Source organism: Eleutherodactylus coqui, chromosome 5 (genome assembly GCF_035609145.1).
Source record: "Eleutherodactylus coqui strain aEleCoq1 chromosome 5, aEleCoq1.hap1, whole genome shotgun sequence".
NCBI classification, from domain to species: domain Eukaryota; kingdom Metazoa; phylum Chordata; class Amphibia; order Anura; family Eleutherodactylidae; genus Eleutherodactylus; species Eleutherodactylus coqui.
The window spans coordinates 167,794,449-167,821,959 of NC_089841.1; the positions used below are offsets into that span (position 1 = coordinate 167,794,449).

General features: G+C 40.7%; 1 protein-coding gene across 3 annotated transcripts in view; it reads left to right on the forward strand.

Moving 5' to 3' along the window:
• Nucleotides 1-27,511, forward strand: part of TTC28 (tetratricopeptide repeat domain 28) — a 543,332-nt gene that overhangs the window by 330,464 nt on the left and 185,357 nt on the right. The window lies entirely within an intron of this gene.

The following is a 27,511-nucleotide window of genomic DNA, read 5'->3' on the forward strand; positions in this document are numbered from 1 at the left end:
ATCCACAGATGGTCCCCATTCAACCTGACAGACCTTGAAAGGATCTGCAGAAAATCCCTAAATCCAGGTGTGCAAACCTTGTAGCATCGTACCCAAGAAGACTGGATTCTGTAATTGCTTCCAAAGTTGCTTCAACTAAGTACTGAGTACAGGGTGTGAATACTTATATCACTGCAAAATGTTAGTTTTCAATTTGTAAAAAATTGACAAAGATTTCTAAAATTCTGTTTTCACCTTGTCATTATGGGGTATTGAGTGCAAAATAATGGGGAAGCACGTGATTTAAAAAAAAAATTGCGTAAGGCCACAACAAAGGAAAATGTAAGTAAAGTGAAAGGGTCTCAAGACTTTCCGGACCCACTGCATATGCAAAATATACACTTATTGCTATTACATTACTGAAGTCAAGAAAACAACTACAGAAGGACCAATTATTGTAATTGCAGTCCCTTCTAAACCATCATCAAAAAAATATCTGTAACTTGGCCAAAGGTCAACTTTTTCTAAGAAATCCTGAGCAATAAAAGTCTGATGGCACAACGCCAGGTCAACATGTGACCAACACAGGTTTAATGCATTGTCACCCACTTATTACTATTCCTGTTGCTAGGCAACTGCCCAGAACATTAGTTAAAACATATATTATATGCTATTGGGGAATCTCCTTAATAAATAATTACAATGAAAATCATTTGATTCTATGAATAAGATTACTCTGAAAGTTCCAGACTTTTTCTGGTGGTATTGTCTGCCCCCGACTAGAACCCAGCATGTAAACATTATATTGCTGACTGCATTGAAATCCCAGATTTCATTATACTATTTGCACAACTGGATGAGTCTTGAATTTCTGCAACTATACAGGAACCTAATTTTCGCCTGCTATTTTTTATGCTTGGGCTTAGCAAACATTTTATAAATGAGTCTCTTATTAAATTGAATTCAAGTGTGCTCCATATTATTTGGTTCTGCCACATGCTATTGATCAAATGATGCCGTGGTATTCATGAAACTTAATAATAAACGTGTCTAGGAATATTAGTAGCACAGAGATTTTTTATTAATATCAGTCTTTGCTTCTCTGTTTAACTTACTTAGACCAAGACTATTTGGCTGCTGCTAATTCCGCTGGGGTTTGGACGAGCCGTGTGTTTGTGTATTTCTGTGTGTCTGTCTGCTCTGTAATTTGGGTGAATGAATATCACACATTCGGTCATATTTTTGGTACAGTGTTTTTTAATTAGTTTCATGTTTTATGCATTCATTCCATTTGAATACTGTTAACAATTTTTCTATTATGGCACCGTTAGGAAAGGCTATTGTTAGCAGTAATTTAAAGTGTAGCCACACTTTCAGAATAAGGCTTTGCAGAATAAGCTACTATATGTGTACATGACAAATAAAACAATTTCTGCCCCTTACCTGTATCTGACTTGTATCATGCATATCTCTCTAGTTTTCCCCTTCTGCAGGCTCTATTTCTAATTCTCAGTTGTCCCTTAGCTGATGGGTGATGACTAGCTGATGTGATGTCTCCCATACATTGCACACATAGATAAGAGGAGATCCTACTTCTCTATTCTTATGTAACACATCCTCATCAGTAACAGCAGTATGGAGGACATTATATGACAGTACTGAGCAGTGTAGACGTGATCTCAACAGCTATGAGACAGTAAACCGCTTACTAGAAGCTGCAGCAGCATGTCTGTGTAAGGGTCCTTTTAGACGGGCCAATTACTGTTTGAACAAGTAAATGATGTCACTGCTAGCTCATTCGCTCTTGGACAGCCTGTTTACACAGGTAGATGCATCGTTGGCTTGTTCAAACGAATCGTTCAGTCTTTCATATCTGCTGTATAAGTGAATGAGAGGGACTGCGTGATTGCTGTTTAACCTGAACGATAAGTAAATGAGCCAACTATGGTTTCTATGCCTCTATAAAATGAACGACAAATGAAAAGTGAATAATTATCATTTGGCATTCAGTCATTGTTGCTTCTATACTGAATGGTTATCAACAATAATCGTTCTGTCAAAAAGCACCTTAAGGCTGGCTGTCCACGGGCGAGGTGTCATAGCGGGATCCACGGCAATAAATCGCACGCGGAGCTCGCATGACACTCTTTCCATAGGATAACTATGGAACGCCCAGCCTACCGCACACGAGCGGAGAATCATATCAATTTTCCGCTCGCATGATTAAAATCGTGGCATGCCGCTATTTGCCATGATTCTCTGGGGTGAGCCTATCATTGACATAGACTCATCGCGGAGACCTTTTAGTGCTCCACCCTCCTCCCCCGCAGCAGAATATCGCTAGCGATATTCCGTCGCAGCTGTGGACAGGCAGGCTTAGTCTCTCTGCTTCTGCCTTCCTCCGGCAGCTCCATCCCCCTTCTCTTTCCATAGAGGTCTATGGACATCATGAGACAACAGCAAGCAAAGACAACACCAACTCCCCCCCCCCCCCCTTTAATCCATCTTGGTGTCTCTATTACTGGAGATGGATTTCCTAAAATGAAACAGGCAGTGATAGGGCATGAAATTAGAAGTGAGATCCCTAGTGGCCAGCTCTTTTGAGTGATGTTTCTGCACAATAAGATAATTTTAGGTAAAGAAAGTGATTTGTACTTTAATTAGTTATCCCATTGGCTATCACATAAGCACTGCAAAGTGTAATGACCATTTAAAGGGATTGTCTGGTATTTTATATTGATGAATTATTTTTAGGATAGGATATGTGAGATCCATCCCCAGGACCTCCATCGATCAGCAGAACAAAAGGACAGAGAAGTTTGAGCAGAACCAGCTCTGTTTATTAAGATTGGCCGCTAAACGTGAGCACAGATTCACCAGAAATCCATATATTATAGGTAACCCGTCACCTTGGAACAGCACCATTATCATAAAGGTATTCTAAGTTATTCTGTTCAGGGAGGTGAAGGTGATCCGGGGATGTATTTTTTTTCACTCACCCAACTCCCTTGCCCACTCCCTCGCCCACTCCCTCGTTTCCATGCTGTCAGCTGGTGAAAGCCACGCATGGTGGGAAAATCGGACTCTTTTTAGATCGCTGAGCATATACTCTCCCATATAAATTTGTGCTCACACATCGGTTTGAAAAGAATCAGATTTTCAGACCATGCATGGCCTTTACCGGCAGACAGCGTGGGAACCGGGGAGTAGACGAGTATCAAAAAATACATCCCCGGCTCATCTTCACATCCTGGAACCGCAACATAACGGTTTTAGTCCTTTTAGTCCTTCCTGATTAATGATACTTCTCACTCTTCATTCAACCATTATTATCGTCAGTTTTGATCCTCTGAAAAATGTAACACTTTCCCGTGTTTTTAATTTCTAAACAGATACTAATTGCTGTCCAGAGCAGAGAGGCTCTTGTTAGAGAGCAATCAAGGCAAATTCAAAGGACACGCTGTATTATTAAGGTGGAACTGTCAAACCCTTGATTTTAATGAAAGTAGCTACTTCAGTTAAATTGTCTTATAATTGAAGGAAATATTGAACAAGTGACTGCCTATTCTTCAGGTCCAATTCTATGCCACAAATGGTAATTATTATTTGGATGATGCAGTTACCACTGTGCATATTTATGAGCGGTCCAGCTCTTCCTCCGTCAGCTGCTGTCTGTAGAAGAGATGCAAACAATGCTAGAACATCGGGCATCACTAACACGAATCCCTTTTAAACGGAAAGATTATTCTTCCAAAAATCGTTCTAACGAGCAAAAATGAATGAGAACCATTCAGTGTAAATGCAGCCAACGTTTGAATGATGAACGATGTCTCATTTGAATGAGTCCACAGTGTATCTGCCTGTATAAACAGGCTGCCGGAACGAACTTAGGCCTCTTTCACACGGGTAATGCGTTTTTCGGCCAACCAAATCACGGCCGAAAAATGCATGTACGAGAGAAAGCCGCTATCAAGTCGTGGCTAAATTTCGCATTTGCTCAACCATTCACACAGCCGGGTGCAGCGTATATATGCCACAGCCCGGAATTCCGTTGTCTAGTTAGAAACCCTTCAACTGACTCAATAGAGCCAGTTGACATAGGTTAGCAGCACTAGCCACTACTAAACTCTCTTCCTCCCCCTCCCCTTGCCGGCAGCTCCCATGGTCTTCTATGGGAGCTGCTGGCTGATTGCAGCTAAAAGATGGGGCAAGACCTATCTTGCCGATCACGTCAAAATTCAGCCAATGGAATTCAACGCTGGTATGAATAAGGCTTAGATTCAAAGTCTAAATTCTTCTATCTCTCAAAATCCTGCATACAAAAAGGGCTAATTTCATAAGAAGTTAATTCAGTAAAGTCACAACTGGAAATCAATTAACAAGTAAAGTTAATTATCAGTGTAGTATGTTTTTGGACAGTAGTAGGAAACTGGAATGCCTGTCTAGAAACAGATAGGAATTTTACTCTGCTGCTTATAGGTAATACCTGGGTGGAATCTTTGCAAACAAAGGAAGAACATATAAGACTTGTAGTGTGCTGTCAGTGTACTGAATGTAGTGGTGTCCTTCAAGCATACATTTGGCTAGGATACATCTGGATTGTGGAGCTCTAACTCTATTGGAAAGCATAATTAACTGCACTTTTCAGTTCACCCGTGTACTAAAATAGCATGTTTATATGTCCTTATCAACTGCTTTCCATTCCACCAAATACTGTCTTACTTTACAGATGTCTTAGGCCAGGCTCACATCTGCGTCGGAGGTTTATTTCGGAACCTTCTTTGCAGATCTGGCATAAAATCCTGGATGAAACAGTGCAACATGCTCTGCTATTTCGTCCAGGAAAATACCGAAAATGCCGGAAGCCAGATGGACCCCATTATAGTCGATGGGGTCCAATCCGCACCATTTGGGTCCAGCATGTGCCGGATGCTTCATATTTCAACTCTGAGGACAAGCCGTACAATGGAAATAGACTGTAACCTCAGGCGAAAATGTGAATGTGCCATTACATAACTTGTTTTACATTACCGGTTGCTGAAAAATAATTAAGAAAAACCAATACAAGGTGCATGCCTGTTGGGGACTGGCTACTGAGCAATGCCAAGTTGTAGATGCCCTGAGGCCGTACTCGCATATCAAAGCTGTGTGTATTGAAGCTGCACAGAAAAGGTACCCCCTGGTCTATACTAAGGAGCAATATGCTTGCCTTTCAAGGATACCATGGAGCATTGAGGCACAGTTTCCATACCATGTTGGCATGGCCAGGTGCCATTCAGTTAATATGTTATTGTGGCAGCTTTACCCACTGTGGTCAGAGCAGGGGGTCCTCAGACCAGGGGTTGTGTACTCCTCATCTAAAGATTGATAGGACTGCATTGATTTGGGTCTCAAATTGCATTTTAATTCCTTTACAGCTTTTAAGAAAGTAACAAATTGCAGAGGTGTGATCAGAATAGAGTGATAAAGGACATCCGTAAAGGCCCATTTAGACACAAAGACAATTGCTCAAAAGATGGCTTTTGAGTGATCATTTTGTATAAACTACCAAATGGTACTAATGCCTATTAGTACCAATTAGTAGTGTGTGAGCCTCCAGGAGCTGTAATCAGGGAACAGACCACCCGCTGTTTGCTGATTATTTTCACTTTGTTCTGCTGGCAAGACTGACAGCTGAGAACAGCTGAGACAATGCAATCAGCTGTTATGAGCTCTCCCTGGGCAGAGCACAGTGTGTGGTCTGTGTTTTCAGCTCTTCTGCTGAACGGATTTCAGGTAGAATTGAATTCCATCGTTCGACAGAAAACAGAAAAATAGGCACATGTAACTGGAAAATACTGTATGTATATATATATATATACATACAGTATTTTCCAGTTACCCATATAACTCTTAAAAGCGTTGTCCAATCATATTTAGGCAATTTTCCTATTCTGTCAGAATCTGAGATGGACAGAACTTGCATGGGAGAAAATCCCATTCATTTCAATGGGTTGATTCGCATAAGTGATTTTTTTCTCAGAACCCGCATGTCCTATTTTTGTGTGATCCTTCTGCAAGAATCTCCCATTATTTTCTATGGGAACATAAAAAAATTGCATCACAGTTGCATACCATTTAATTTGCATGCTATTTGTGTGGGATTGTGATGCGTTTTAACTCAAGTTACTATGGGGGGGCCACATAAAAAATGAACCAGGAAATGCAAAGCAATGAAAAACACACCTTAAAATCTCATAAAAATTGCATGGAAAATGGTCAATTTTTCACTGACCAAAATTGCACTTGCCCAGGGAAATACAGCCTAAGGGCTTATTCCGACAAGCGTGGGCGCAACTACGCTAGGCAACATAAAGCATAGTTGTGCCTGAACAAGGGGAATCCCTTTGCTGGATTTTCCAAAGTTTGAAAATAACCGCAGGAAGACAGGTGCTGCTCGATCGTTCCCGCACGTAGTATTCATTACATGCGGGAGAGATAGGGCAGGTACTATCTTTTCTCGGCTGTACAATAAACGGCCAAGAAAAGAGCTACTGAAAATGAAATCACTGAAATCCTATTGACATCAGTGGTTTAGTTTTGTCCCGTTATGCGGCTGTGATTATCATGGCTGTATGAGGGTAGAAATATGAATCGGCCCTCATCACAATGGAAGGTGGAGATATAGCCATAATAATAATAGCCATAATTTAAAGGCTTTTCCGACATTGAGGGCAGGGGGGGACGAGGTAATGTGTGTAAAATAAAAAACACACATACTTACCTCCCAGTGCTCGCTGCTCCCCCACCGCTGCCGGCCACTGTGTACATTGGCTGCAGCGGTGATGATAGGGGTTCAGCCGAAATAACAGTCCGGCACTTCAGTGAGTATATTTCTTTTATATAGTTTTGGATGTGAATAGCCCAAAACTGTATGAAAGAAATAACTCGGAAAACCCCTTTAAGTTTGCCTAATATTAGAAAATTGACGACAGAAAAACCCCACCTGGTCCATCTAGTCCACCCTTATGTTATTCCTTGGTATGTCTCTCCTAGGACAGATCTACGCTCATCGCAGGCAGCTTGACTTCCTTTATTGTAGATCTTCCAACCACGTCTGCTGGAAGCTTGTTCCAAGTATCTACTACTCTAATATTTCCTGACATTGCTCCTGATTCCCCCAGCTAATCTCAGGTAGATAGAAGGATTGCTCTACAGTAGTCTTCTGGCTCTAGTAGCCTAATATCTCTAAAACCACAGCTTATTTTTAGTTTTGAAGAGCAATTCTGAAGGGACGCCTCAGTCCCATGTTTTTACAGTGTCTGTAATTGGGCGTTTCATTTAGTTTTAAGCTAAAAGCGTTTTTATATTGATCAAGAAGCAAATTCTTTCATCATCTCGGTCACTTGGGTATACAACCGCAGAAAAAATGAATAATTAATAAAGGAGATTCATTCTGCAGTTAATGACCCCGGCAGCACCTTACCTGTTTTCATACGGCATACTGCACTGTGTGCGCCGGGAGAGGAGATTACAATTCGTGTTACTATTTCATGTCTTGGCCGGATCAATTCCTGCTCTCCAGGGTCACCGCCGGGCCACGTTTTAGTTAAATAAGCCCTTAAATGGCTGGAACAAAAAATAGCAAGACAATGGGGGTGGATAAAAAAAAATCTGAAATGTTTGCCTCTTACCGGATGATCATATTGGAAATCTTCATTATTGGTATAGGTTTCCAACTATCATCAAGATAAGTGGATTATTTCCTAGCTGAACCTTCAGATGAATGGTGTGTTAATCATTGTTAAATATGAAGTGTACCGTAGATCTCATGGAGGGAGGTGCGTGTTGGGCCCGCACCAGCGTCATTTCATTGCTTACTACACTTGTATAATATGAATGGAATCAATGAAAGTATGTTGATTCTCATTAATGCAGTCACACTTGCGTATATGAATTGCATATAATACGCACATAAAAAAGGGGAAAATATAGGACCTGCCATATCTTCCCCCCACGTAGTGAACACATTGTGCAGGGAAGATCCGGCAGCCGCTAAGTGACAGAGCGGAGGACTGGGCATGACCGCATGTGGGAATTACACTGTCATGTGCAGTGCAAAATCGTTGCCATATGCAGCGCTGACCGGTAAAATGCTGCATTATACACACAGTGTTTTAACTATGGTTCAGGTGCCCCCCGCCTTATATACAATTCTTTTGAGAAGTTTAATGTGAATTTAAAGGGCCCCTACCATGCTGCCTTATAACCACGGACATGCCAGCAGGCTCCCTGATAATAGTGAATACCATGTAGAGTCAGCCCGGCAGGGAGAGGCAGCCAGCGGGCACGACTCCCCACGTCTGCCACTTTATAAAACTATACACTCTGTGCAATGCCATGGCGTTTCAGACTAAGGCTAGGTTCACACGGGGTGGATTTGCTGCGGAATTTTGCTGCAGCAAATCTGCCCGCAGCTGCTAATCCGGGGTAAGCCAACCATGTGGACGAGATTTGTTAAAAATCTTGCCCACACAGGGCGGCCAATACATCGCAAAAAAACAAGGCGGAACCGGCGTTGCGGCGCAGATTTAGAATATGTAGCATGTCTATTTTTTTCTTTCCACTGCGGCCTCGCTCCTCTCTATGGGGAGAGAAAGCCGCAGCGGAAGGCCAGCGGCTGAACTGCTCCAAAACCGCGAAATGCTGCGGGTTTTGAAGCTCCGCTTTTCCAGCGGAATACCTGTGGTTTTTCCTTGTGGCCAAACCGTGGGAATTCTGCTGGAAATCTGCCCCGTGTGAACCCACCCTAAGGCCTCATGTCCACGGGGAAAATCAGATCCGCTGCAGATTCTCCATGGAGAATCTGCAGCGGGTCCCTCCTGCCCCGCGGACATGAGCGCCGAAAATAGGAATTTAAAGCATTTACCTTTCCGGCGCGGGCGGGGAATGTCAGCTGTTCCTCACGGCCGGATCTTCATTTTCGGCCGGCGGATGAATTCCTGACGCCGGCGGCACGTCGCCGGCACGTCGTCGACGTGCCGCGCGCATGCGCCGGGCACATCCGCCGAGCCGAAGCAAGGAAGATGCGGCCGTGAGGAACAGCTGACATTCCCCGCCCGCGCCGGATAGGTAAATACTTTAAATTCCTATTTTAGGTCTCCCGCGGATCCGGACGGCTTCCATAGGCTTCAATAGAAGCCCGCGGGAGCCGTCCCCGCGGGAGACCCGCATGAAAATGGAGCATGGTCCAGATTTTTCCATGCTCCATTTTTTTTAAAATCCCTTTTATTGACGATCCGCGGGTATTTATCTACCCGCGGGTGGTCAATGCATCCCTATGGGGTGCGGATCCGCGCGCGGGAGATCCGCTGCGGATATTAAATCCTATTTTCCCCGTGGACATGAGGCCTAAATGTAATTCCCTGTTATTAGGGAGCCTGTTGTTCAATTACATTGTGTATGGGTGGCGTATATCCGCACCGCTGCGAAGTAACAGCGCAGGGAATGTAAACAGAAACAAAAGGTGGACTGCACATAATAACGTGTGTAAGATACGCTGTCATGCGCAGTACAATTTCACTGCCATATGCCGGATCAACAGCGGCTCCACAGCGGTAAAATGCTGCGTAACACACGCAGCATGTTAAGCTTACGACCGTGTGACCCAGGCTTAACTCTTCTGATCATTGAAATATTTTATAGCACAAACCCTACATTTCTGACATCTGATACCAAGCTCTAGATCTGACCCAAGCGACTTCATATACGTCTACAAATGCATGTAGCAAAGGCTTTCTGGTTTTCCAATATGCTTTTTTATAGAATATCAAGACATAGCAAGTCTGCTCTCACATAGGCGTCCGTAGAAGCACCACACGGCTTTTAACTGCGGCGTTTTACAGAGTTTTCGAACGGCATTTACAAACACGTTCAACAGCGTTTTTAACCGTACCCCATCACTGCAATAGGTGATGAGGTGCGTTAATAATCGCTAAAACGCACTAAAGTAGAACTGACAGCATAAAAAAATCATGGCGTTAGAAATGCCGCGCTCAAACGCTCGTCGGAGAAGCCCCATTGAAATCAGTGGAGGCGTTTTACAGCATTTAGCGTGAGATTCGAAACGTCGCACTAAGAGCTGTAAAAAACGCCTGCATGGGAGCGGCCTAAGACATTCATCCCGGTATTGATACATGTAGCTCGATTAACAAAGTGCCTTCGGAGAGGAGCATGGAGGCAAGAGTGATAGCATGGAGACTCTACGCCACTGCACCAAAGACCTTATAGCAACCACCTAAGCCATGGTTTTTCACACAAAGTCACCAAATGTTACACCTTAGGGCGAGCACCCACTGGCGTTTGCGTTGTTAGTGCGTGAAAAACGCAGCGATTTCGCATCTACGCGTTTGCGTTTTTCGCTGCGTTTTTTTTACGCAAAACGCGGAGAATGTCTCATCCTAAAACGTTGCATAGCGTTTCTATACCAACACACCCTACAGCACCTGTGAAGAATGCCCGCCCTTCCACAGTCTTCAGTAATGTTGTCTGCAAAAACGCCACGCGGCGCGTGCGAATTGCGTTGCGTTGCGTTTTTTCCGGGAGCATTGAAAACCATGGGAGAAGTTAGATTAAAAAAAGGAGCCAGAGTGTAAGGACAGCTGCGATGCGATTTTGCGGGGCGGGGCGATTTTAAAAACGCCAGTGGACATGAGCACACTTTATCTCTATGCCTGTGCTGGAAAAACGCAAAACGCAGGTAAAAAAACGCCAGTGGGTGCTCGCCCTTATCTACACAGAATATTCTGTAGCTGATTCAGCACTCAGAGAATGAAACGGTGACATCGTCCTATGGGGGGGTTTATTCAGAGGACAATGACTGGATTTGCTCCCACCAATGCTCAACTTATTTATATTTCAAAAGTTCCAACATTTATTAGAAAAAATATCAGTATATAGCAATTCTACAATATTGTCCGTTAACTGGGATCCATAAATTGGAAGAAGATGAGAATTCACATTTCATGTTGTCATCTACATCCTTGAGCCACATCGTAAGCTCGGAGGGGACCCAAAATTGGGCCTCAAATTAAACTTTTGCACTTGACACCTTTTCACAACAACTTCTTTCACAGTGCCAGCCTTCCTGCATGGACTCGGCCAAAATCAACTCTTGGAACGGGATTAGCCCTTCTCCTTCTTGGTACACAAGAGTGACAAGTGAGTGGGATTGCTGCTGCTCTGCCCAATTATTCTACACCACTACTACTTTTTTTGCCCTCACCAAGTCACCTTCCCCACATCCCCTGCATTCTTCAGCTTGTATATACTTTTCTCCTAAATGATCTTAGTGTCTCGGTCCGTACTCTTCATTGGTACAGATACTCATTGGCTAACAGTAAACGTGGGGTTGGTTTTCAGCTCATAGTGATTAGTCCTTGATAAGTACATTGAAGTTTTGCTGCTGAGCTGTGGTCACTGATTCACTCTTCCAGCAGAGATGTTCACTCTGTAAATGATTGTGGTAAACGATCTGCATATTTGTGACATGCAGGATTATGGGCTGCTAATGGTGGTACAGTCATTGCTAATGTAAAATACTACACAAACGACTGGGCCAGGCAACAATAAAATAAAGGATTCCTATTTAGTTATGACCGCATACAAATACTTTACAGCCAAAGTTTCCTGATTAAAAAGGTCTAACATATCATGTTTACTATACTGTTACCCTTTTATTATATACTGGTCAGCTACTCTATAAATAATCCGAGCAGACATGTATACTCAGCAGTGTATGCCCTGTTTTATCTGATATATTCATTTAATGGCAGCTTTCTCTGTCAACACATGAAATAGCTGTAAAGGGTTTTCCCATGACTTAAAATTGCTTCCCAACCACTCTGTACTTCCTGGTTGCTGCTGTTCAGGACATGTGACTGCCGCAGCCAATCACAGGCTATAGAAGGTTACTGCTGTGGTCAATGACTGGCTGCAGCAGTCACATGTCCTGGACAGCAGCAACCAGGAAGTACAGAGCGGTTGTGAAGTCATTTTTAGCAGTAGGAAAGCCCCTTTAAGTTTAAAGGAATTGTCTTTTACAGAAAACCCATTTTCAAATACCTTTCCAGAGAGTTCCGAATTAATGGTGAGGTGCCCATCATTCAAGACCTATTCAGCTCGGCAAGCTGCTACACGGTCTTTCACTCTGGAGGACCCAGCACATCGCTGTATTAAATTGACAGTACAGTGATTTCATTGGGGACTGTGTAAATCTTTAAAACCAATGCGGTGCCAAAGAACACTTGTGCTGGATCCCCTCCCAGACTACATTCTGGGAAGGACTTTTCTAACTAAAAGAAAATATCCAAAGCAGAAAACTTCTTCAACATGCAAAGGTGGACACCTATATGACTTGGTTTTAACGGTTCTGCTAGATGTGTCAGTAGAGTTTTACCTGGAGGCTGGGGTGGGTGGGAGGGTTGGTGGACATTTAGTTATAGAGCTCAACAATGTCCTCCCTCTGCCTCCCCTCTGACCTTTATTGGCCCTGGCCAGGCCATTGTTACCAGTGAATTGCTACTACCAGAAATACAGCAATGAAAGGCAGAGAGAACTCTGGTTATACTGGAACACCAAAACTTGGTCTTGTTTATCAAGCCAGAGCACATATTGCTATGTAACTAATAACTCATTTATAATACGCTAAAAATTATTTTTCATACTGCTATTCTTTTGTATATTGGAAAAATTTCAATTAAAAAAAGTGTTGTTTAAAAAATATATATTAGAGGCTACGATCTACTACAAGTAGAAATGTAGGTCTCTTAACTTGAGTATTACTTGGTCTCCGACCAACGTCTATGTAGGTAAATGCAGCTAAAGATAATTGTAGAACAAGGTATGCCTAGTAGGAGACAATGAAATCATTGCTTTGGTTGCTGCAGATGTTTTCATGGGCTTGTTATTCCGTGCCTAATAGGCACGACTTCTCTTTCACACGAGACGTTGTTGAATGTGTTGCATTTTAGTAGGAAAAGTTTTCAGTGAAAACGGCTAAAGCGTAGTTAATTTTTCAGTGGATTCGTTGGAATGGTGCTTAAAATCCAGTCTCTGGTGCATTGTAGAATTGAGAATGCAAAAAAACATCATGCAGCTGTTGAAGTGGTCCAAGGGGAGACATAATATTGCTCGATGTATCAGAGAGCTGAATGTAGCTGAATTGTGCGTGTTGCAAGTTTTCAGTCCTGTGCAACAGGGATGTCTGGATCCCTACCAGAAGCCCCATGCTGTCAACATTGGGAAAGCAGATGGCCTCAGATGATCTGGCATGTCATGTGCTGCTCTACCTTGTTTGACTGCATTGAGGGGATTTGGAAAATATCTAATAATTGGCTTCCTCTGAAGCCATTGATATATGTTTAATTAGCCCATATGCCAAAATTGCTTGTTTGTCAAATGTTGGCTTCATTGATGGGATGCCTGTTATGTTTCCTTGTGATTGCAAGTAATAAAATGTTAAGGCAAACGTTAAAGGTGACTTCAACTAAAAGGCTCAATTCCCTATTATATTTTTTATTTTAATTGCTGTATTTCTGGAGTATTTTAAAGATTAGGCCAAATATTCAAAAAAGTAGCAACTATTCTCTTAAGATGTGTAATGAATAATTAGTAATGTGAAGTATCCACTGTCACACTTAAAGGCTATGGACAACATTGGAGGCATTGCTTTCACTTAAATGCATATATTTCGGGCTGGCAATCATTTTTGCAATTTTATTAAAAATGTTGCCAGGTTTGTCTTCTGCAGCTTCTACATCTAAACCTCAGTCTAAATCTCAGTAGGAGATCCCTCAGTGAGGCCGGACTAAAATCTTAGTTCTCAGCCCTTACCTCTCCTCTTCTTCATGTTTTATCCGCTACTCTATTGTGGTCATAAATTAGACAATAGGGAGGTGCAGGAGAGAAAGCAGGAAAATCAAGTTGTCAGTCAAGCCTCATTGACACATTTCCGACTTGTTCTGCAGTTTCTATATATACAGTGATATGCAGAAGCTGCAGGAGACAAACAGTGCAACATTTTTAATGAATCCTTATTGCAAAAATGATTGTCAGACTAAAATAAGTGAAAAACGTGCCCCCAAAGGTGAACATAAACCTCAATTATAGCAGATCTTCAAATTAAACAATATATAAAACAAAGACAATCTTTCATTTGTTGAAGGGAAAGTGTTCTACAAATCACTGCTATCAACTTAATATATAGAAGAAGGTATTGCATATAGCCATCACTGCATCCAAAAAATACCATCATAAAGTCAATAAGCTTTATTTATAAGACGCTGATAGTAACATCACATGCACGATGACGCATGTGCAGAGTGGGGATGGGCAGCAACCACGTGTCTCGTATCTGACTGCTAGTCAAAAGATGTAATGCTGATGATAGGTTAATATAAACGGGTGAGGCATGGTTTTGGATTTAAAGGTCTCTTTTTGGTTGCATATGGCCATGTCTGCTATCAGTGATGTCACATATCCTATTGGGGGGTCTGCAAGTTACTAGAATTTGCCACAGTTTCCCTTATTTTCTGTGATTTACTCTGATGAACCCTCTTATTTATTTTAAGAGGGAAACACACTGGGAATGTTTGGTCCCTACTGGTTTTTAACTACAGGGTTTAATAGGTGCTTTATAGGGGTGGGTCGTCTGTGAGCTGAGCCGTCCTTATCAGGGCAATGTCCCTGTAGTTAGGTAGGGGTAATATATAGGGTGATTGTAGGGATATAATAGTATATCTATTTCTTGGAACATCTCACTGCATGAGTCTAATGGTTTATTATCTGTATTATCTTTGGAACTTTAAGTGATATCAAGTGCTTGAAATATATCCACAAACTGTAAGTAACTCCCTATATTGCCCTATTGGGAACTATTTGCATTTTTGGTATTGCATTTGATTGACCATCAGCTTTTGCACATTTGATTAGTTGGGTTTTAATATGTATATAAATATAGTTTATAGATTTTATGAGGGTAATTTTTTGATGCAGTGATGGAAAAATGTCATCCAACATCAAATAACTCTATTTGTAAAAGTGCAACAAATATACAATAACAGGGATGGGGCAATACCTTTTAAGCAACATAAGAACACATATCCAGGCTGGCACAGAGCGGTTGTAAAAATTTGAAAAGAGCAACTAATGTGGGAAAATAGTGATGTTTTCAATGTTGTCAAGCCTGTTTTGTTTCAAAAAGAGATTATAGTATGGATGAATGCCATTTACTTTCTGGAACGCCTAATCAGGTTTGCTAAGATCTATATAAATCTTAGTCTGAATTTTTTTAAATGCCAGACTGTTTGACATTACCCTTGGCAATTTGAAACCTTGAGATATAAACCTGTTAATGTCAGTTCATCTTGACAGAGATATAACTAACTTGGAAGAACATGATGATAGATAATTTAAAGAGGTTATTGAACTGTTGGAAACTTTTTAAAAAATGGCCGCAAATGTTGCAAAGCTATAAAAGAAGCATTACTCACATGTTCTCTCGCTCCTGGTGATCCAGTGCTGAACCTGCCTCCCAGTCCTTGTTTACAAATGGCTAACACGCAAAGAGGGGTTTTTTCCTCGACAAGCAATGCAAACAGCCATAGGATGGATTGTACACAACGTCAGTGGCTTTTGCCGTAGGCCTGTCAGAGGTTACTTCCTTCCCATCAGTGATATGGAGTATAATGACACTTAATAAGTCTACTCTGTGCCATTGCTAGGAAGTAGGAACATAAAGTATTTTAAAATCCTTTTCACTTCCACACAGCAGTCAGTATTAGGATTGCTATGGCCAAGTATCATAGTCTCACCCATAGTTTGGGCTAGACCATTAAAATAGTAATACTATAGCATTATATTGAGCTTGGCATGGAAAATATTGACTGGCCTGCATAAAGCTCTGACCTTTACGTTGTTGAAGACTATTGGGGTGAATTGAAATGCTCGTTATGAGCCATACTTTACTAATCCAATATCAAGATCTACCTGTGCTGCATGCATGTGAATCCTTGTAGCCATGATCCAAAACTTGGCAGAAAGTCTTAGATGGTCTAATTCAAACCTCTCATTAACGCCTCCAGGACTTCTCCAGAGCTGCACTGGTCCTCTGGAATGCACTACTTCAAAACATCCGGACAATCCCAGATGCTCTTTAAAAATGCAACTCTACAAAGAAGCATACCTAATCTCCTAAAATAACCCTCGCACCCTACAACATGCCTTACCCCACCTAATACACGTCTGGGCTATTGCCTACCTATGACACCCCACATTCTCCATTTTGCCTACTTTGTACATCCCATTCCCGTGTACCTCCTGCATCACCCTGGAACAAACACCCCACGCCTATTGTCTCTTACTATCTGATTACCACATGTAACTGTTGTACCCCATTTGTCTTGAAAGCACTGTGGAATAAGTTGTCGCTATACAATTAAAGATTATTATAATATTATCGTTGACTACTGATGTCTATCAATTTGGCATCAGATGGTTAAGCAGCAAACATAGTCATGATGTCTGTGTGTCCGTATCCTGTTGTAGTCGTGTAGTTTATACGTACACCTAATTTTAGGGCTACACACTCTGAATCATATTTGTCAAGCAGTTTCCTTTTCAGACTCTCTGAAATGATGAGCAGGGCGTGACACCGGCTTATAGATAATAACATTGTTTACATACATGATCTCATTGGTTAGCGATAAACTTGCTCATATGTTGTCCTCTTTGTTCATTCGTAAAATGTAATTTGTTTGAACTTGGGAAAAACTTTTCCACTTTAATTGAAATACTACATGGCTTAAATGAAACGAAGCGGTAACAAAGTTTCTTCCTGGAAATTGATTTCTTGGTTATTGAATTATTCCATGAGTTAGTGTTTACCTCATATTGTAATCTATCGTATCTGACGGCTATTCTCACTTTGGCATTAAAAGTACTGTTTGCAACGTTCTCTAGAAAATTAACAACAGTTTGGAAAGTTTTGGATACAAAACGTTACATTGTAAACATATTGTGAGGAGTTCTTGTAGCCAATGGAAATTAAAGGGAATGTGTCTTCAGAAAATGATCTATTATGTAACCTTGTTTTTATGTTAAACCTATTTTAAAATAATTTTTTATGACATTTTGGTAATTTTCAATATCACAATCTATATTTTGAATAACACTAAAATCTTGCAGTTTTCACCTGACCACAAAGCCTAAAAACAGGCTGATACTTCCTGTTATGTAGAGAAAACTTTTCAGCAATTATCTCATTATCATTATAGGCATGATTGCAATGAAAGGTGATATACCTATATATAGGTAACACAGGATTCAACATTCACAATAGGTAATGCTCACAGTTTATCTATTACTTCTCCATGCACAGTGACTTGTGCACAGGTCATAGATCATGCCTAGAACAGTCTCCAATAGAAGCTAGTGGGTCAGCTCTTGGTCATTGTGTGCATGGCCCATGAGACTGCTGTAGACACAATGGCAGCCCCCATAGTCATAGTCAGACAAATAGGCAATAGAATAAAAAATTTACAACCAGAAAATAAAAGCAGATTAGAAAAATGGAACATATTTCACTATTTGGTTTTCATAGGAAAAAAAACATAGGTGATATACATTCCCTCTAAGCTATGGGGCTAGTAGCATGTAACATTGAATTAACTCTAAACACCAAAAACTTTGGGCTTTGGCTCTTCTTCTAATCCAACAGCTCACAACTGTGAATATGAATTGCTCATGAAATAAGTCGCCACCACTTATAACGTCTCTATGCACCGTCAGTGTATAAAAAGTCATCTATACAAGGAAGGGCAGACGTAATGGAGTTTATTTCTGCATCACTGCAAGATGTGAACCATCACGTTTCTCAATTCCTGTATTATACATTTTTGGAAATACATTTTATGAAAGTATTGCTGCCATATAATATCACTGACGCAGTGTTACCTATTGAGCTATCCAGTTTTACCTATTGCATTAATTCTGGACCATCTGGCAAGTTCTAGGCACAGATGTACTTTTACTACTATTGTATTTTCCAAACTCCCATAATTTGTTATTACGGATGGTATAGTTGTTATGCAGTATAGTAAAAAAAACATGTACGTTGGAGTTTAAGCGCTTTGTAAATGAGGGGTAAAGGTCTTGCCATAATGAAAAGCAGAGATTTGCCCTGTGAAAAACAGAGAAAGTTTGTATTCCTTTGCTTGTAGTTATCACAAATGGTTCTAATTGTTAGGCGCTGACATGCTCTAACAGGAGAACAACTCACAGCACCCAGAGGAAGATTTATCATAAAAACGTGTGTTGGTTCAAGAAAAGTCTTCCAGAGAGTTTATGTTTGCAACGGTAGAAAGCTGTAAGAGTAGGAATAGTTAAAGAGGACAGGTCTTACAGCTGGTTTAATTCTTAGAGAAAGCAGAGGAGTAGTTGCCTATGATCCTTCTTAGTGAGATAGCAGCAGAATTCCTCGTAGATTAGAGTACTTGAAGACTTATTTATGAGTAAACTTCTGTGATCTCGTCATGATAGTCATCCTTGGGCTTTAGGCAAAATGCTTGGTAACCATTAGAAAATAAATAGCACAAATTAACTAGTACTAATTATAGACGGATTCATAGAAATACATTATGGCAATGCAATGGGGATTTCGCTCTACCATTACTCGTGCAGCATTGTCAATGTGGTATAAGTAAAAAGAAAAAAGTTTGGTACCGTGTTAGCCAGTAGAGCAAAATGTGATTGTTCTCAGTGAGAGAAACCACGTAATCTTGTAGATATGATACCTTTTAATGGCTAACAAAAATACATGATGTTATAGTGAGCTTTCGAACCTACTTAGGATTCTTCTGAACCTGAAGAAGAACCCTAAGTAACTTCAGAAGCTCGCCATTAAAAGGTATCATATCTAGATTACTTGTTTTCTTTTGCTGATAGCAATCATATAAGGAAAAAGGAATGTAGGCATAGGAAGTGTTTGATGCCAATCAAGGGTCACTACAAGTGAAATAGGAGACCCATTCTATAGTATTTTACTATGCAATGAGCTATACAAGCTCATTCACATGGTGGCCCAACTGGACTCCAACCTGTATGCTGACATATTTTATCTTCTGTTGTATTGAAATACCCTGTAAATCCACTTCATATTTAGTATTACATGTCTGTCAAACATGCACCTCCCCTTCCTGTACAAGTTAACCGTTTTCCTAAATTACCTAATATAACACACAAGGAAACTAGACTTTGTAATCGTAGATATATTGTTACATGTTAGGCAACCCTATGTTAGCTGAAGAGAAGAAACAGATTCACATAATTTATATTCCCCACATATGAGAGATTTTCCTTAAGTTCTGATTTTTTTTGCATCTATATCCAAAAGATGAATGAAGAAATTGCTGTGCTCCTAGCAGCCAAGCAGGCAATAACTTAGTAAATGAGAGTTTGCAGGAGACATGGTAAGTAAGCAGGAGGGAGACAATACAGTAAGATATAAGAGAAGGTAAAAAGGTCAGGAGGTGACCTTGATCATTGCAGTCAGCCAAACAGCTGGGAAGCATCTTAAGCTGCTGGCAGGAGGAACAGATGTCATGGCAGGAAGGGGGGAGGTTACAGTACAAGTATGTGTTTTGACTACTCATGTATATTTATTGGAAAGCAGTGACATTAGTGATCATTAAAGCCTACCATCCAAATTATCTTGCTGTCCAAGTTGATATTCCTGGGAAATGTCTACTGATTTCTGTGTATATTTACACTCATTGACAAAAGTAATGCACCAAGAAGTTGTTGGAATTGGTGGAAAAAAATTGTGTGTGAATGTAGTGATGATATACAGTATGTAAATGATTACAATATTAGAGCAAAACTGTACAATTCAAAGAAGGCTCTAGTACCCTGTTGGGCCGCCTCTAGCCTGCATACATGATGATATATGGTCAAGCTTGAAGGCATACAGGCTCCATATGTTATCCTGTGGCACATTTGCCCACAAATGTTTCAACTGAGACTCTAGATCTTGCAGGCTCGTAACATGTAGCTGGCGTCCCCGCGGGTCCTATATATGCTTGATCGGTGATAAATCTTTTGACCAGTCAGGCCAAGGAAGTGTAGCAACCTGGCGGAAACATTCTTGGGAAACCCTTGCTGTGTGTGGGAGAGCATTATCCTAATGAAAAATGCCTGTTGGAGGCCCTGCCATGAGGGGCAACACATGTGGCCACAGGATTTCCAGCACACATCGCTCAGCAGTTAGTATGCCTTGATCACTATTAGGGCTCAGTCACACGGGCACATCGGCACCCGTGTTAATGCAGGTAGCAGACGGCCGTACCTGAAGACGGACGTCTCTCTGCAGCGCCTGAGGAAAGAACATGTGAACGGCTTCATGGCCGGTCATGTGTTCTTTCATCAGCGCTGCGGGGAGATGTCCGTCTTCAGGTACGGCCGTCTACTAACTGTCAGTCACACGGGTGCATCGGCTCCGGTGTACGGTGGCCATTGCGCCCGTGTGACTGAGCCCCTAGGGTTGATTGACTGTCCAATGTGATGGCTCCCTAAATCATCACACTTGCAGTTGGAGCAGTGTGTTGCTCCTCAGCAAAGGCAGGATTGAAGCGTTTACCACGAGGCCTCCCTACTCTCTAACACAACCATTGTCGACTCCCGAACAGAACTTTGAATCATCACTAAAGGCAATGCAGTTCCATTCCATAGCAGTGCAAGTTTATTATTAACGACAGCACTGCAAATGACAGCGAGGATATTGGAATGTTAATGGCAGAACACGTAATGAGTGCCGTGACCCCAAATTTCCATCTGCTAAGCATTTGGAGATAGTTCAGGCAGTGACGAGGTTCTGTAATGTAGGTGTCACCTGTGTCTGGATGGTGGACAATGAAACTTTTGGTTCTTCCTTTTTTTGTCAGTGGATCAAACAATCCTGTGTGTGTGCCCTCATATAACCATCACCTCCCAACACCACCTAACCGCTTGGTCAGAATGGCCTAAATGACGGGCAATTTATTGAAAAAAACATCCTACTCCTCTCATCTCAATTATGCGCTCCCTCTCAAAGTCTGTAAACTGGGCAAAATGTCTTTAAGGTCATCGAGGAGACAACTCTGTCAGTTAATGTTCTCTCGCCAAAAGGTACACTACACAGAAGAAGCCTCTCAGAGCCTTTTTAATACAGCAACAGGGGACGCACTTTTATGGTCTCTCATGGCAAGACTCAGTGTCTAATCATACCACAACTGTAATCCTTTATATATCTGCTTGAGACAAAGTTGCATGCTAACTTCTAAAGCAATCTGAGATTTCTATCTGGGTGTATTTCTTTTTGCCAATGAGTCTATTATAGATAATTATAACTATATTATAATGATTAACAATCAGGAAAATGTTAAATATAACAGACCAATTAGTAGATACAGGAGGCTACTCCAGTATCTATCTTTATTGAAGTTCAGTTTCATTTGTGGCATTAGTGTCTAATTTTGTCTTTAACTGGTTGATCCACTACTTATAACGGTAATTTGTACTCCATGCACTATTAATGTTGCAAGGCCAAAACCGTAAAAGAAGGAGAAATCAACAAGAGTTGATCAGATCATATAGTCCACAGTGCACTCACTATACTGTAGATGAAGTGAGGGAGCAGCAGGTCCTATGCTAGTAAAAGTTTAGCCACTCTCTGTTCCCATGTACATTAGATTTAGTGGTATGCCAGAGGAACTCATTTCTCACTGAAAATCCACTGTACTCTTTTATTCACCAATATCTCAGGCCTCCATGTACCTACCTTTGTATCCCCCCCCTCCCCCCCCCCCCCTCTTACTGGAGCCACAGTGCTCATCCCATGCAATGTGAAGCCTTTTGTCTATTGGGATCTTTTTGGGCTAATGCTAAGGCTAATATCAGATCCTTCCTCTTTCTAGCCTTACCGTAGGAAATCTAACTTCCTAGCCACTGGTAATTCTTTGAGTGCCTGGTAAGAGAATGGTGAATTGCATGAAACGAGGTGTAGAGGACAGGAAACAGAATGAGAGACTACATAGAGAGATAAATTAACAAGAAGAGGGGGGTGCTATAGGAGCTTTTGTTGGTAAATTGTGGTATGTTTTTCTTGGTGTTTGAAAAGTTAAACAAATTTTACCTGTCAAACAAATTACATTTGACTAGTTGCTCTTGTTTTTGACCAGTTTATAAACTTTTGCAGAAATGTCAATTGATCACCCTCTATGTGTATAAAGTCATAACTGAGTCCTTAGTGTAAATTTATTAGCAAGTTCAAAATGTTGTCCTCATACACATCAGCAAGGGTTAGACAGATGTGATACGGGTTGTAATAATCCTCTGTAAGGTGTATTCACTAGAGGCCTCAATAAACTGAGTAACCAGGTTACATTTCTATACTGGTTACATTGTATGGGTTCTGAAGCGGATGAATCTAGAAGACATTGTCATAGAAATGACAAAACTGCAAACTGTTGCATACAGCCAATTGTCAACAGTAGTAGATGTTACAAATGTTGGGAAATTATGCCCCTAATGTTCATATAACATGAACATAAAAATATTCGGGAAGTAATTTCAATTACGAAATAGTTGAGATTCAAAGGTGGTGTCAAGAATTTACTCTATGAATGTGGTAAAATGTGATTTATTTCATGTAGAATAGGACATCTTGACAAATGTCATAAGTGATGTGTTTTCTAGGTGAGTGAAATTGCTAATCTGGCCAGTAGTAATTTATAAACTGCATGTCATTAATTGTTTCCATATGCAGTCGCTAGCAGGGTGCCTCAATTTATTGCTTCATTCAAGCAATACTAAAGGTTCATTCACTCTGACAAACATATGCTAAAAATTTCAGTATTGCAAGTAATTCCTATTACATTGCCATAAAACACAGAGCAATAACACTCAGGGTAGAAGAAAATGCTCAGCAATGTGTCTCTGTTAGGAGATGCCGTGCATCGGGATACATTCAGGGGAGATATTTACTATTCCAAATATAATGGTTTTCTGGCAAAATTACACCAAAAACCGGTCCTACATGCTAGCGCCACATTTGTGACGCTGATCGTCATGGCCTTACCCTTAATAAGCAAATAAGAATGCTTGCTTGCCTTGCCAAGTCACCATGAGCACATGTGGTGTCTGATGCTCTAAACACAATCTCATACTCTTTTAATGATTTTGTGTTGGGCCGCATTCATAGCCGTCCTAGGCCGACATTTTTCCAACATACTAGCCATAGGCAAGAAGAAAGAATTTTACAAATATGTCAAAGATAAAAAAAAGCCAGAATATGCTATGAAAAATAATTAAAATTCATTGCATTTTTTAATATAAAGGGTAAACAAAACACTGACTTAAGAGTATGATGGAGGCTACAAACAAGTCCTGACAGCTGAGAAGCCCTTCTACATGCAGTAATATAACAAGAAGACATATAGTAACCTCTCCCTGCTCCCGCTGGGTCTTGCGCTGGTCCTTGGTCCTCCACCTTTGTGTTTTTGTTTACAGGGTTCAGTCCCGCCCGGTTTACAGTACATCATAGATACTGCAGTCATTAACAGAACTCCCTGATTGAGTGCTGAGCTCTGTCATTGGCTGCAGTGCCTGTGGCGTCCTGAAGCAGCACCGCAGGACACAACGGGAGCAAGGAGGGCTGAGTATATGTCTATTTCTTATGTTGGTGCATGCAGAAAGGGTTTTATCAATAAGCTACAACTTGTACAACCTCTTTAAGCCTTTGTAACATAATTACTAAACGCTTGCTGAGCCTGTGGCATCTGTACTTTTTATGGTAAACCTATAAGATGTAGGACAGAAGATGCAGATCAGCCCACCAGATCAACCAGTACGGGCATCATTAATAAGCTGTAAGCCTGCCTGGTGCACTATACATATCTGTGACTCGCACCCTATACAAGCCTTATATATGTGCAAGTATAATACCAAGCAGCCACTCCCTCCGATGCATGGTAGGTGTGTTAGTGATTATTCATTAGTGTTTTGCACCTGTATAATCTCCTCCATATAGCATTTTGCCTGATTTGCATGTTGTTGGGATGTGATGCTTAACCTGCTCTAGTATCTCTGTATCAGTCCATCAGTAAGTATGGCCACCTTCTCTGATTTTTGAATAGGCATAATCCCTTTTTCAATAATTTGTTTGTAATGTTAGTGTAGGGACTTGCAAGACAATGAGGACCCTTGACGTGGGTTGCAAGCTTGCATATTTTGGCTAAAATAATAACTAATATCTCAACAACATCATGGATAAAAAGAATTGATAGCAATTCTTGACATGGTTTCTGTGTGGAAAATGTGTCTGGAAGCCACTGACAATTTTGCCCATCCATATGCAAATTTGCCAGCAAATCCATGGCAAAACTCATTAAGTCAGCCTCAGATTTCTAGTGTGGATTATTGTGGCAGATCTATGTCATAGCAATCTGACATGGTTCTTCCAAAAATGCTCTATGTGAAGATGCCATATGTGGCATTGACCTGGAGCAACAGAGCTGAATGGTCTTGACAAACCCATGTTATAGTAGTTTAAAAAAGAGTTACCTTGCAGTGGCTTGATTTTGCATGATATTATCTGCTGCAGGCCTGAAACACTTATGTAGCTTCCACAGCACTGATAAGGAAGCAGTACTGTAAAGCAATAGTATTGTATGCTACTGTACTATATACAGTTGCAAGAAAAAATACATAAACACTTTGGAATTATCTGGATTTCTGCACTGATTGCTGATAAAATTGCTAATAACTGATTGTTATCTAAGCCACAATCATAGACCAACACAATCTAACTAAACTAATAACATACAAAAAGTGTATTGAGGACAAGTAGTAAACCTGCACAGTGCAGGGAGTAAAAGTCAATGAAGCTTTGATTACATCCCTAAAAGCTAATTGGCAAAAGGTATTTTAGTTAAGGAGATTAGATGGAAAGTGTCATTTTCTCAGATGCTTTGCCCATTAAATAAAGGCACACAAAGCCTAGTTACTGACTAATCTGTTCTCAAGAAGAATTGGTTAGTGTGAACGATTTCTCGATAACTTTCATAACATCTCAAAAGATGTGATATAGAGAAACATGAGGTTGGAAAAGGCTGAAAAAGCATTGATCAAGACCAGAGTGTACATGAGTCCATGGTTAGACAAATTGTCTACAAATGGAGAAAATTCAGGACTGTTGCTACTCTGTCTAGGAGCGGCTGTCTTGTTAAGATCACTTCAAGAGTACAGCTTGCAAATCTTCTATTCATATATCCACTGTTAAAAAAAACAACAGAAACAAGAATGGTATTCATGGATGGAAACCACAAAGAAAGCCGCTGCTGTCCAAGAAAAATATTGTAGTCCATCTCAAATTTGCTTGAAATCACGTGGATGTTCTACAGGTTTTCTGGGAAACTATTCTATGGGCAGATGAGACAAAAATTGGACTTTTTTTTAGCAGAAATTTCACAATGCAATGCTTCAAGAAAAAAGAACCCTATGCGCCAACGCCAAAACCTCATCTCCATTGTGAAGCATGCAGGAAACAGCATGATGGTTTGGAGTTGTTTTGCTACTTCAGGACCTGGACACTATATAGCCATTGAGAAAATAATGAGTTCTAAGGTGTATCAAAATATGTTACTGGAGAATGTAAGGGTAGCAGTTTACGACCTCAAGATGAAGGTGATATTGGATGATGTAACAAGTCAATGAGCCAAAGTACACAAGTAAATCAACTAAAGAATGGTTGAAAAAGATCATTTGTATTTAGGAATGGCCAAGTCAGAGCCTGACCTTAACCCTATTGAGATGCTGTGGCTCGACATGAAGAGGGCTGCATACACAAGGCGGCCTGGATACATTGATGAACAGAAACATTTTTGTAGGGAGGAATGGTTCAAAATTCCTCCTCCACATTGTGCAAATCTTATTTGCGGCTATAGAAAACATTTGGTGGTAGTGATCGCTGCTAAAGGGGATCTACGAGTTATTAAATTCAAGGCTTGACTTAGTTCTTCTCCCTGCATTGTGGATATGTACTCAATGTGCTCAAAAGACATGAACGGTACAACAGTTTGTATGTTATTAGTTTAATTAGATTGTGTCTATAATTGTGACTTAAATAGCAATCAGACCACATTTTATTGGCAATCAAAGCAGAAATCCAGGTAATTCCAAAGGGTCCACTTACTTCTTTTTTGCAACTGTACAATTAGTGAAATATAGAAACATGGCATTGCCTCTTGAATTGTGCCGAATAAGCACAAATTTAGTTGAAGCATGGGAAATGAAGTATAGAATACCGCTGACTGAATCAAGCATTTTACATAGTTCCACATATTCCGTGAGCACAGTTACCTGTATTCTGGCTGGGTTGTGTGTGAAGTTTGCATTAACCCTCAGTTCATAGTCATTTCAATATTCTGCATGCTTACTTCATTAAACTAAGTTATTCCCTTATAATCTGCAGCACCACGGGAGTTATAGAACAAGCTCAAACAAAAATGCATTCCCAGTCATTGAGAAGCGATATAATAAGCCCAGTATAACGATACCATATATCGTCATATAGTGAACATATATTTTCTTCCTCCGTGGCAAATTATTTTTCTTATTGAAAAGTGTGTCCTGCTGCTACAGTAGTTATAGCTGTAGGTGATGGGTGGAAAATCAAAAACAAGAAAAGGCAAGGAGAATGAAAGCATTAAACATTACCTCTGCTATTATACAGAACCAAATGCATGACATAAATAAGATTTATAATGTCATAAGCTGAGAAAACTACCCAACTGCCTTAGGATGCAGTAAACTGAACAGAAGGCTCTTAAAATACAATCGACCTACAAAAAAAAAGGTTTGTGGCTGGTTTACTTTCTGGTTATATGAATAAATCAGCATGATAGACCTTTGGAAGACACATAATTAAAAGTCTTTCTGTTCAGCTTCTGAACTCTTTGATAATGTCGAAAGGTCAGTCTCACCCAGAAATCCCTCCCTCAAAATCTCTCATAATATAGGAATCACAGCTAGAATGTTTTTTACCTCATTTGGGAATCAAGCAACTTCAAGTAATGTATCACTTCCAACTTTTACAATTTCGGATTCTCTTTCATTGCCTGGTATATTGCCATACAGTTACTATATTGTATGATTGTTAGTCAATGTTGAATATTGCCAAAGCTTTAATCTAATGGTTAGTAGCATGTATGGGCGATCAGTAACTGTTGGGCAACAGAGATGGTAGAGTCAATTTGTCAGATTCGAGAATCTTGGAATATGGGCTTTATTTACATCTTAAGGGTGCATTCAGAAGAGCGTATGTGTACATAGGTGCACACAAAACCACACGTCTATTAGAACCATTGGTTCCCTATGGTGTGTTCACATGTCTGTGTTTTACAGGCATGCAAACGCATGTACCTGTAAAACATAGGACATGCATGCACCATAGGTCCCTCGT